The following is a 10,866-nucleotide window of genomic DNA, read 5'->3' as shown; positions in this document are numbered from 1 at the left end:
CTCCCAAGAAGCTACCAGGTGCAGTGACACACACCTATTACACCTGCTACCCAGGAGCCTGAGGCAGCAGGGTCACTAGCTGGAGGTCAGTATGGGCAACACAGGGACACCCTGAATCAAAATAAAATAAAATAAAATAAGGCCTGAGAATGCAGCTTAGAGGCAGAGGACTTGCCCAGCATCCAGAATTGTGGGATTATAAACCTCTGTTGTTCTCAATCACCAAATCTGTGATAAATTACACCATTCCTAGGGAACTAACACAGGCATAATAACACTGCCCAAAACACCCAAGAGGCTGCTGCTCCAGCCCAGGAATGAAGGGCCTTTTCCTCTTCCATAATGCACAGAGGTAAAATTCATGCACTTGGAGACAGAAGCCCCGGGGACCGGGGCAGGCAGTGGGCAAGAGGGGACCGTGCAGGTAGTAGAGGAGCTTCCCCCTTTCACATCCTCCAGTAGGAGCATCAGGGTGGCTTCTTCCCTTCACCTGGACAGTGTTCTGGGAGTCCCATCAGCCACTGCTCCATGACTGTCAAGTCCAGGATGACATTTGAGTCTGCTACTTAAGACGGCGACCACCAACACCCAAAAATAACTAAGGAACAACGCAGGGCAAGAGACCACAGGACAGGTTTTTGTGGTAGCAACTGAGCATATGATTTAGTACCTGGGTGCGGGCAGGCAGAGAGCAACAAAGCCACTGCCCCAACGAAGAGAAGGACGTTCCTTTTATATGGATGGGAAAAAGGCAGGGACACCAGGTGGAAAGATTTTAATAAACATCTATGGTCAAAGTTCGCTGGTAGTTTTATACCTCAGTGGACAGTGTCCTTGAAGGTCAGAGTAAATTTTCAGGGGTTTCTAGGTGTCCCCCGGACCTGCAAAATTCCCTCTTGTCTCCTCCACAGCACCCCGTGCTTGCTTACTGCTGAGCTGAGTTCCTCGAAGGGGGCAGCATCTCTGCCGGAAGGCAAGCCGGAGGCTGGGAGGGTCTGTCCGGTGCAACCTGCCAATAACCAGCACTGAGCTTCACAGGTAACACTCCCCCTAAACATTCAGAAATGCATGGCAGGAGCTCTAACAGCAGCACATGAGGGTTGGTTAATGGAGACCACTACAAAGCGGCTCTGAGCAGGATTTGAAATGAACCAACTGGCTTTCTGTGTTCACTTGTGAGTCTGTCCCAGGCCAAAGCCCCCTGTCTGGAGATGGGCAGTGGATTCAGAGTAAGTGAACCTCTGGGAATCACTGATCCTGGCTGAGGCCTGCAGTGGCCTGTGATGCCTTGAGACCGCCAAGGACAAGAGGAGGCCACAGCTGAGGATGCCTGGCTCCGACCCCAGTTAGCTAGATGGAACCTACAGCTGCATGCACCTCAGTCCTGCTGTGAGTGTCAACCTGGAGCTAAGACCGTTCGCCTAAACTGGCATAAGTTACTGCTTGGCGAAGTCTTTGAACTGACTACCAACGTCCTACTCAATTCCTGCATTTTCCCCAGAATCCCCTCTTTTTGTTTGAAAAACTAATAAATATGGGCCACCCAGAGAAGCTCTTTGACTCAGTGCCAGAATCTTGAATTATGATAGGTTTTGATCTTCCTGGAGCCCTAAATTCATCCCTCTTGTCTCATTTATTTAAGACTTTGCTGTCCACTCATCAGTCCACAATAGTTGTGACGTGGAGGGAAAGCTTTTGTTCCTACCTCTACCAAGGTAGAATTAAACCAGGTCTGTTTCAAAAGGAATAGTTACCACTTTTTACAGAGCAGCTAAAAATCATAAAGAGAAAGTGTGACCAACAATTTTTTGTTTGTTTGTTTATTTGTTTGAGATACTCAGCCTGGCTGTGTAGCTCAGGCTGGCCTCAAACTCACTATGTAGCCCAAGCTAGCCTTAAACCCACAGTGACCTGCCTGCCTCAGCCTCTGGAGTGCTAGAATCACAGGCATGGACCCACGTCCAGCGTGATCAACTGAATCACACAAACACCAAAACACATTATAAATAAAAGGAACTGACAAATCAGCAGAGGTATTGCAACATTAAAGACCAAATTTTATACATCAAAAGTTCTTTCAAGTAAATGTTTACAAAGATGAACATCAAGTTCAAAAATGGGAAAAAGGAGCAAATATGATGTTGCAGGAAAATTCTCAAGCCAAGTCAAACCAAACCAAACCAAACTGAAAGGAAGACTCTTTGCACTAAAAAGATAAAAAGGTGGCATTTAATCTTTGCCCCAGCAGACTGTTGCAGTATAATTCCTCAAAGGCAACAGCACTGAATTTAGGAAGAGTTTAGTTTCTATGGAATTCAAAAGTGGCAGCTACAAAGCAAGTGACAAAATATTACTTTATTGGTTACACTGAGTCATATATTGACAGGCAAGCTGGTCTTGAAACAAAGGAACTGTTTATCATAATATAGAAACACTCGAACAAGGAGAGGGGCCTTACAGAGTGAGCACAGTTAGGGCATTACCATAACGTAGAAGCATTGGGGGAGGGGCCTGGAATCAGCCCAGATGCCTTAAGGTACTGAGACTAAGTGCTCAGCAGAGGTCTGCAGCTGGGCTGTAGACACTGTCAAGGTCAATTGAATTCAGCAGAAACAGCAGAACAGAAATTCGGTCAGGGATGTCTAATTGATCATGAAATAGCAATGAGCTTGCTATCTTATAAATGTGTCCCTACATTGTAATTGTGCCCCAACAATGTTAGTGCGTGCCTGTAGCCCCAGCTACTCAGGAAGCTGAGGCAGGAGGATCAACTGAGTTCAAAAATTCTGGGCCAGCCTGGAAAACACAGTGAGAGTCAAAGAAAAAAGGGGGTGGGGGTTAGTCACAAGATTACAGTGGCCACCAAACGTATCCAAGAGTATATCCTTCATAATGACAAGGGAGTGAATATAAGATGCCAACTTTTGACAACAAAACCCTAACCCTAAGAATCATCTATAATTCCATCATGGTCAGTTTTTACTTTTCCTTTGTCCTCGGCTGTGAATCCCTACACCTAACGTGCACAGTGCGGTACTCAAATGTAAGCACCCTACTCTCGACCCATGCATCCGAGACCTCTGAGCAAACTGCTCACCTAGGGGACACGCGTCAACGCCCACCGCAGGACGCCCTTCCTCTCCGCTGCGCCTGCGAGCTGCAGTGCGCATGCGCACGGACGCTCGCCAGCCTTTCCCAGAGGCTCAGCGTGCGACTTCCATAGCAACGCACCCACGCCGGAAGGCCTGGGTTTGGCGCAGCCGCAGGAGCAGCGCGGAGCAGGTAACTGCCCCGCCGCTGTCACCCGTATATTGTTACCGCGATCCAGCCTCGCAGGCCCCCTTGCTAGAATCTTTCTGAGCTTCCGGCGCCGCCCATTCCCTAAGCCCAGTTTCCTGCTCTGTCTGCTGGTAACCTAGCCAGGCGCCCGCCGTCCCCTCCTGCAAAGATCTGGCTGCCAAGGGTCGCCCCCCAACCCGCCCTGCCCAGGAATTGCGGTCCAATTGGGACGACACCCACTGGGCACCCGGCCCGAAACTGGCGATTGATTCCCCTGGGGCAGTGGGCAGGCCCGGGACGGCGAGGGTCTCCCCTTCAACAGCAGCCGGCGGCTTTTCTGTCTAAATGTCACTCCTTCAGCTCGCTGTTTGGCTTTGATCTAGTTTTTCCTTCTGATTTGAACGCTGATATTTTCCCATCCCCAGCCCGTGGGAATCTAAAGCTTCTGGAATGTGGTCATTTGTCCTCCACCTACTCAGCCTTGGGGCTCTTTATCCAGTTCCCCTTGGCGCTTTAACTTCGTTGCTAGCACCCTTAACTCTTTTTTTTTTTTTTTTTTAATCGCTACCGGGGTCGTACTCATGACTGCCTGCTTGCAAGGCAGGCGCTTATGCCGCTGAAGCTAAATCCCCACCCTTAACTCTTGAGGCCGGCTTTTCATGGCTGAATGTGACCTTGAACCTGGTTTCTGTTCCCACGTCCTAGACGGGTGCATCGTCTCATGGACTTTTCTGTCTAATGAGCTGCAGGTGTCTGTCCGCCCCCAGCCCCTCCTCCGAACGCCAGATCCAGGACCTATCAGCCTGCTGCGCCCCTGCTTAGGAGGGGTGCCTCCTAGGCATCTCAGAGGCAATGCCACCAGCAAAGCCCCGGTAACCCCCAGTCTGCCCTGTCCCTCCTAACACACCCCAGACACTGGAAATCCATTCTTCCAGTTGCTCGGTTTCTGTCTTAACTCTGTCGGCACAGAACAGTCACAATTCTGGTCCCTGCTGTCAGCAGTCTGGTCCAGGCCACCACCATCAGTCACCTGTTTTGGTTCAGTGACCTCCTGCTTGTGTCCCTTGTGTTTGCCCTTCTTCCACCTGAGCACAGTGGGAACTGGTTTTCCTTTCTTGTTATTTCATGTGCATAGGTTTTTAGAGGATAATATGAATGTTACACTTGCCATAAATAAAAGTCGATTTTAGTACACATTTCAAGGATTTCAGCTTTTAAGCCACCGAGACAAAACTAAGTACTGACCTACTACCAAGCCACAAACTGAAAGATGCCCTTTACCTTTATTTTCCTTTTGCCAGGGTTGCTTGCCAAGAATGGAGCCCAGGGGTTCACTGTAACTGAACTACACCGCCCAGACTCACACACACACACATTTTGGGGACAAGGCCACACTAAATTGCCCGGGAGGGACTCACTTTCAATCCTCCTGCCTCAGCCTCCCAAGGTGCTGAGATTACAGGCACACAGCACCTTACCTGGCTACTCTTCAGCTTTCTAGAGTATATATCTGCCAGTGTCCCTGAAACAGATCTGTGGCAAGACCTTTGAGATACACTGTGCAGAAGAACAGAAGTGTCCAGAGCTTCCTTCCAAGTGAGAAGGAGGAGTCGTGTAGGAATCGAAACATGGTTCTCTGCTTTTTAGTTGTAGAGAAAAGACAGAAAAGACTCACTGAAATGGAGACAAATGACCAGGCCTGTGCTGATGATTTCCATAGTAATCACCTTCGGGGAATACAGACCCTAGTTAGTCTCTTAAACACCAGCTCCTGTTTATTTCCCATCAAGCAAATCCAGTTTCACTGGAGCAATGGAGTCAGATTGCTGCAGTTTTCTGGGGGCCTAGAGGTGGTGCAGGTCCTAAGCTGCCGCTTCCCACTCCCTGCCATTCCCTTTTCTGCTCTCACGCTACAGAGAAGCAAAGCTGTCAGATGAGACGACCTTCAGTCTCCAGCTCGCCTGCTGACCATTTTGTCCTCCTATCCCCATCCAAGGCCACTCCCTGTCCGTGCTTCGGGCCCCGTCCCCTCCCACTGGTCCAGACATCCTGCAGTGCCAGGTGTTCTTTCTCCCCTGGTCCAGCTCATTTGGCTCTACTGTGGTTCTTACGTGTCTGGTGTCCCACTGCAGAAGACTGAGAAACACAATCTCCCTCGACCCCACAATCCCCTGCAGGTTCCAGTCACTGTCCCATCCCACGTGCCCAGGACATCTCAGCCCTATGGAGAATTCCTGAAGTCCCTCTATCCCTTGTCCCTCACCCCTCTGCCCCCTCCTGTCCACCTCCGGCCTCATCTCTATCAAAAGCAGAAGGCACTGGTCGGACCTTCCCAGGCCCCACTTTGCTCAGTCTTTCTTGACACCCTTAACTGCAAGCTCAAGACCCAGCTTTGTTCCTGCATCGTGGCTTTTTCTCAACTGGACTCATATGTCCAACTAGCTGGGTGCCATGGCTTCTTAATGTCACCTGGACACCTCCAGCTCATCATGCATAAGATGGTGTCCCACCAGCTGGTCCTAGCTGGCTCCTCTGCCACCACAAACTAGGGTTCTCCTCAACTCCTCGCCATACCCTCAACATCCAGTGCAGCTGCCAGCCCCCCCCCCACAGGGTTGTTGTCACCGGAGCGACCTCCACAGGTCATCATTGTCATTACCTTAGCCCAAGCCTCCTCGTGTTAGGCAACTTTGCATAACTATTATCACAAACTATTATGATCAACATAGTGAGAAGGGTTATTCTGGCCTAGAATTTTGGAAAATTCAGTCCAAGGCTGGTTGGCTCTTACTTTTTGGCTGTGGTTAGGCAGTAGATCTTGGTAGGGGCCTCAGAGGAGCGCACTGCCGCTCACCTGAGAAGTTCCCACAATCCCCTCCAGGCCACGCCCCCAAAACCTAAACTCCTCCCGCTAGCCCCACCTCTTAAAGGTCCCACCACAATCCCCTCCAGGCCACGCCCCCCAAAACCTAAACTACTCCCACTAGCCCCATCTCTTAAAGGTTCCACCCCTTGTCTATAGCCACGAGCGGGTGACTGAGGGCTTTGTGGACCTTCCAGATCCAACTAGTACACCTCCATTCGGCCATCTGCAACCACTGGCTCTTGTCACAGCCTCAGTCACATGGGTGTCTTGCACCCTGGCTCTGTCATGTTATTTCCTCCTGTCCCTGCTTTCCTTCCTGCCCAGTACTGCTGCCCGCTTATTTCTGCTGGATAGCACCTCTGCAGAGATAGCTTCCCATGAGACTGTCCGGCCCAGATCCAAACACTCAGATCAGTCACTGTTGTGATGAGCATGTTACCAACAGATAGGCGTCTCCAGGACAGAGAGCTTCGTGCGGCTCACCATGATTTCCCTGCGCCTCCCAGGGCTCTTGGACGTGAACGGTAAAGCACTCCAGTGTGCAGAATGAATGAATGAAACGAACATCTACCACGTAACATAATGGACCTCAGATGTCTTAGTGCAATTTTGTTGAGATATAAGGAAAGTTCTAGTAAAAAGAAATCAGGTAAACGCAAAGTGTTTTTTGTTTTTTGTTTTTTTTTTTAATGTGGCAGGAAGCTAAAGATAAGTCCCTCCATCCTGATTGTAGTCCTTCCTAGAACCCGCCTCTAATTTTTCATTTACCAAGAGCAGGGCATTTCACTTTCCACCAGGTGGTGGCAGCAGAGAGACACAGCCCCTCATACAGGCGCTGATTAACAGTGTGGTCTGCTAAAAATTCAAGCTTATGGTCAAAAGTAAGTGAAGTGTATAAAATTGTTAAATGACCAACGCCCACATAGCTAGTCCCTAACCCTGTAGAGGTTGAACACTCATGTTATCCAGTAAAGCGTGAAACTTTGCTAGAGTCAGAGTGACAGATGGATGGATGGAGTCCCTTGTGGCTTTGGACTGGACTGGACCTTGGACATCACTGAGAAACCCGCTAACTTCTTGCCTTACTCAGTCGAGGCCAGCAAGCCGGCTCCTTGGCAGAGTTGGGAGGAGAACTCCAAGATCTCGCCTCACATCCTCTTCTGTACTCCATTCTTAATCAGTGTTGACTCTTAACCGCTGTCAGCACGCAGAGTGAGCAGATTTCTGGAGCAGATCGGACACAGAAACTTCAAAGCACATAAAGTATAAGGAACAGTGTCGGAAAGGCCCTCAGGTGCTGCTAAACTTGGCTACATTTGCAAGCTAAGGCCCCCGAGCGTTCCTGTGGGTTCAGGAGCTGGTGTTTTCAGGGGGGCTCCCGGCTCCCCTCAGGTCTGGCTGCTGTTTCCTGCCGAGCTCACGCTGCTGCTGGGGGACGTGGCCTTGAGGCTCTGCTCCAGCGGGGTCCGCAGCTTCCTCCAGAGTCTCCCGTTCTGTCTTTGTGTTTGATCGGTGTTTGGAGAAGAGTCGTGTGATACTCGGCAAAGCCTGCTCCTTTCCAGCTTACACCCGTGCAGGTCACGTCCACCGAGACCACCTTTGTTTATTCCTTTATTTCCACCACGCCAGTGCATTTACTGGTTTATCCATACGTTTTCTCTTCTCACTGATTCATTTTCTTTCCTTCCTTCTTTTTAAGAAAGTGACCACATTCATCGTAAGGAATTTGTATCCATCTTGATCTTTTCCCTTCCTCCTCCCTTCCCTTCTGCCCCTCTGATGTGCAGAAGTTTGTTTCCGTTTTTCCTTCTCCTCTCGCTTTTCTCACTTGTTCACTCCTATCAGGATGGACTCGCGGAGCTCGGTTTTATTCAGTGAGTCGGACTCCTCTTTCATCTATGTCGGTGACCCCCGAATTCTCCTGCCCTTGGCAGAGAGAGCTCCCTGGCGCCACCTTGGGGCCCCTTGCTGACTTCCGTGTGACTCCTTTGAATCTTACTTCAGCATCACCAGTGGGTGATTCAAGAATTTCCCAACGAACCGGCAGTAGCAGATGCAGGGAAGGCCCTAGGAGTACAGAGTAAACTCTTACGGGCTCGCAACCTCTGCGCTTGCGTAAATATGTTTTGCTGCTAGATGGTAACGCTTTCTTTTTGTCATATTAATTTAGGTTTTTTGAAATACATTCTTTCTTTAAAAAGACACCAAAACATGTCAAAAAATACTGCCCTGGAAACTCCATAAATACCACAGTGTGAAGGACACTGTGCACCCAACATAGAGAGCTCTACAGGCATCTTAGAGAACGTGGAGCAGAGAAGGTACTAAATATCCCGTTCTGAAACGTCTTAGCGTCTTTCTCTGGCTACCTGATTGCAAAAGCAGAATAGGCTGGAGTGTAGTATCATTACCGGGGTTTAAACTCATGGTTGTGCACTTGCAATGCAGGCACTTATACCGCTGAGCTAAATCCCCAGCCCCTGGAATGTAGCATTTAAATGACACAGAGGTTCACCTTGGTCCACAGCCTGCTTTTTTTTTTTTTTTTTTTTTTATTGGTACCGGGGATCGAACTCACAACCACATGCTTGCAACGCAGGTGCTTATGCTGCCGAGCTAAATCCCCAGCCCAGTTTATTTCTTATTCTATAGTTAGCTGAGCATTGGGCGCACACCTGTAATCCTAGCATTCAAGAGGCTGAGGCAGGAGAATTGCTGCAAGCTCAAGACCCACCTGGGCTACATATGAGTGCAGGGCCACCTTGATCTACCAGGTCAAATTTTTTCCTTTAGAGCTATGTTTATCACAGTGGATTGTATTCCTGAGTCATAACAGCAATAAATATGAAACCTGTAATGATAGAGAGGTAGTAAAATTATGCTTCGGGTGAATGAAATAGACAGCTTTACAGTGTCTACACTGATGGCTCAAAGTGTAAACACTGCCAAAATGAACCCATAAACTAGAGGAGGCCCTGACTGGGTACCGTAAGAGCAAGCAAGCTGACTGCAGGAGACACTGATGCATCATTCCTGGCTGCTGCTTTTGAAGTCCAGAAGCAGACATGCGCCTTCATAACCCAGTGCCTCGTGGGTACCAACTAAACGTTCTTTGACTGACCTCTTAATTAACCCATTAATCAGTGAAGAACGTTACACATAGCAAGCATTTTACCCAGTCCCAGGAAACCTGACTGATACAGGCAAAATCCTCTAATGCAAAAGCCTCTTTGATAACAAAGGATTGAATCTATCATACAGTTTTATAGAATACTTGAATCAGAAAAAAGTCACTAGTGAGCCCATACACTCTAGGATTCCTTTTGCTTATGCCAGGATTGCTTGGCAGGCTGGGTGCTTTAGCTGGCAGCTCGGTGTCAGGGCACTGTGTCACACTGTGTGTCACCAGCCCAGGGAAGGATGGAAATTCAAAATCCAGGTTATGCTGAATGTGTATCTCATACACACCATCCTACAGCCAGAAGACTACAAGTGGAACCACTGGAGGCCAGGGACCATTTGTGATTCTAAACCACCCTCCAAAGATCTAGCTGAGTTTATCATCCATAGCTGCATAGACATGAGACTGGGAGGCTGAAGCAGGAGGATCATCAGTTTAAAGCTCATCCTGAACAACTTAGCAAGTTAGTGAGACCTTGTCTCAAAATTAAAAATTAAAAGGGGCCGGGATGTAGCTCAGTGCAGAGGCCCTGGGTTCAAGTCCCAGCACCATGCACAGAAAGAAAGAAAAGGAAGAAGAAAATGACCACTCCTCAGTAAAGCACTTTGATAAGGTCATGATTGGATTACAATTAATGGACTGAAGATAGAGAAAACATGGTATTAAACTTACTTCAAACTTGAGTACCCTGGATGCACCTGTTAACCTGAAAGCACTAAGCGGTTTCTCTAGCATACAACTCTACTTGTTCCATTTTTTCTGCAAGATCGCTGTGGCCCTGTGACCTGCAGCCAACGTGGCCTGCACAGAAGTCTCTCTCTGGTTGTTGGATGACAGCAGTGGTGACCCTTCAGCAGGCCCTGGCCACAGGCAGAGGCTCCTCAGCAGCTGCCGAGGCCCCGAGGGTTGCAGAGATCTTGGGACCTCCCGGTGGAGGTGGGCATTATTTTAACCAGACTTGAAGCAAGCCATGAGAGTTGCTTTGGGGAATAATTCAGTGAGCTAGAAGATTTCTGATCTACAAAGAATACAGTACTGTGTTTAAGTTACTTTAAATTATACTTAACTTGAGATAAATATTGCTCAAAGAAGTATGTGGGTCTTAATTAAGTTAAATATCCAGGCAGCCTTTACTCTAAAGGATCTTCAAGCATGTGCTGTCCTGCATCCCTGATTAGAAATTGGTGTCACACCATCAAATTTTATTTTCATCAGAGCCACTAAATATATTTCTTTGAAGTCCACTCTACTATGACTCAGCCCCCAAATACTTTTTTTTTTTTTATCGGTACCAGTGATCGAACTCATGACCGTGCGCTTGCAAGGCAGGCGCTTATGCTGCTGAGCTAAATCCCCAGCCCCCAAATTTTAATTTTTTACCTTGATAGTTAAACCTATAATATTAGACAGAAGCTTTGTACTGATTTTTTTCCAAATCCAGGATTTGTAAGTTTTTCAGTACATGGGGCTGGGGATTTAGCTCAGCGGCATAAGCATCTGTCTTGCAAGCAGGCAGTTGTGAGTTCGATCCCTGGTACCA

The 10,866-nt window shown here is 48.5% G+C and overlaps 1 protein-coding gene across 1 annotated transcript in view; it reads left to right on the top strand.

Annotated features, from left to right (window-relative positions):
- Positions 1-3,175: 3,175 nt before the first annotated feature.
- The window catches only part of Lca5l (lebercilin LCA5 like), a 30,750-nt gene continuing 23,059 nt past the window's right edge, over positions 3,176-10,866 (top strand). The window contains exon 1 of the mRNA XM_063224527.1: positions 3,176-3,282. The gene's annotated coding sequence lies outside the window, so the exon portion shown is untranslated. The remainder of the gene's footprint in view (positions 3,283-10,866) is intronic.

Source organism: Cavia porcellus, unplaced genomic scaffold (genome assembly GCF_034190915.1).
Source record: "Cavia porcellus strain 051 isolate PalLab524CR breed Dunkin Hartley unplaced genomic scaffold, mCavPor4.1 scaffold_15, whole genome shotgun sequence".
NCBI classification, from domain to species: domain Eukaryota; kingdom Metazoa; phylum Chordata; class Mammalia; order Rodentia; family Caviidae; genus Cavia; species Cavia porcellus.
The sequence above is the reverse complement of the archived record's forward strand: the minus strand, read 5'-3'. Positions and strand labels throughout refer to the sequence as shown.